Source organism: Octopus bimaculoides, chromosome 2 (genome assembly GCF_001194135.2).
Source record: "Octopus bimaculoides isolate UCB-OBI-ISO-001 chromosome 2, ASM119413v2, whole genome shotgun sequence".
Lineage (NCBI taxonomy): Eukaryota > Metazoa > Mollusca > Cephalopoda > Octopoda > Octopodidae > Octopus > Octopus bimaculoides.
In genome coordinates, this window is record NC_068982.1 from 128,414,870 (window position 1) to 128,415,692 (window position 823).

Here is an 823-nt window from a genome sequence, read left to right on the forward strand (position 1 = left end):
TATATATATATATATATATATATACTTACATACATACACACATATACATATACACATATATATGTATATATATGTTTACATATATACATGTGTGTGTTTGTGTGTGTGTGTGTGTGTGTGTGTGTGTGTGTGTGTATCATCATCAGTTAATGTCTGCTTTTCATGCTGGCAAGGACTGCACAGTTTGACAGGAGCCTCCAATCCAGAAACCTGCACCAAGGTCTCTCTCTCTGTCTCTCTCTCTCTCTCTCTCTGTCAGTATCAGCCAGTCCACTTATGCGTACCTTCCTTCGTTGGACACTAAACTCCACTTGCGAAGACCAGTTGAGGCAAGTGAAATTGAAATCGAAATCGAATTAAATTCGATGACTGGTACCCATGCCAACGTCGTCTCCTTCATTGGACACGAAACTTGGCTAGCGAAGACCTGTTGGGGCAAGCGAAAGCGAAATCGTCATGGCACCTGTGCCCAGCATCGCCTTCCTGGCACTTGTGCCGGATGGCATGTGTAAAGACATTCGAGCGAGATTGTTGCCAGTGCCACCGAACTGGCTCCTGTGTGGGTGGCACGTAAGATACACCATTTTGAGCGTAGCCGTTGCCAGTACTGCCTGACTGGCCTTCGTGCCAGTGGCACGTAAGAGCACCCACTGCACTCTTGGAGTGGTTGGCGTTAGGAAGGGCATCCAGCTGTAGAAACTCTGCCAAATCAGATTGGAGCTTGGTGTAGCCATCTGGTTCACCAGTCCTCAGTCAAATTGTCCAACCCATGCTAGCATGGAAAGCGGACGTTAAATGATGATGATGATGATGATGATATATA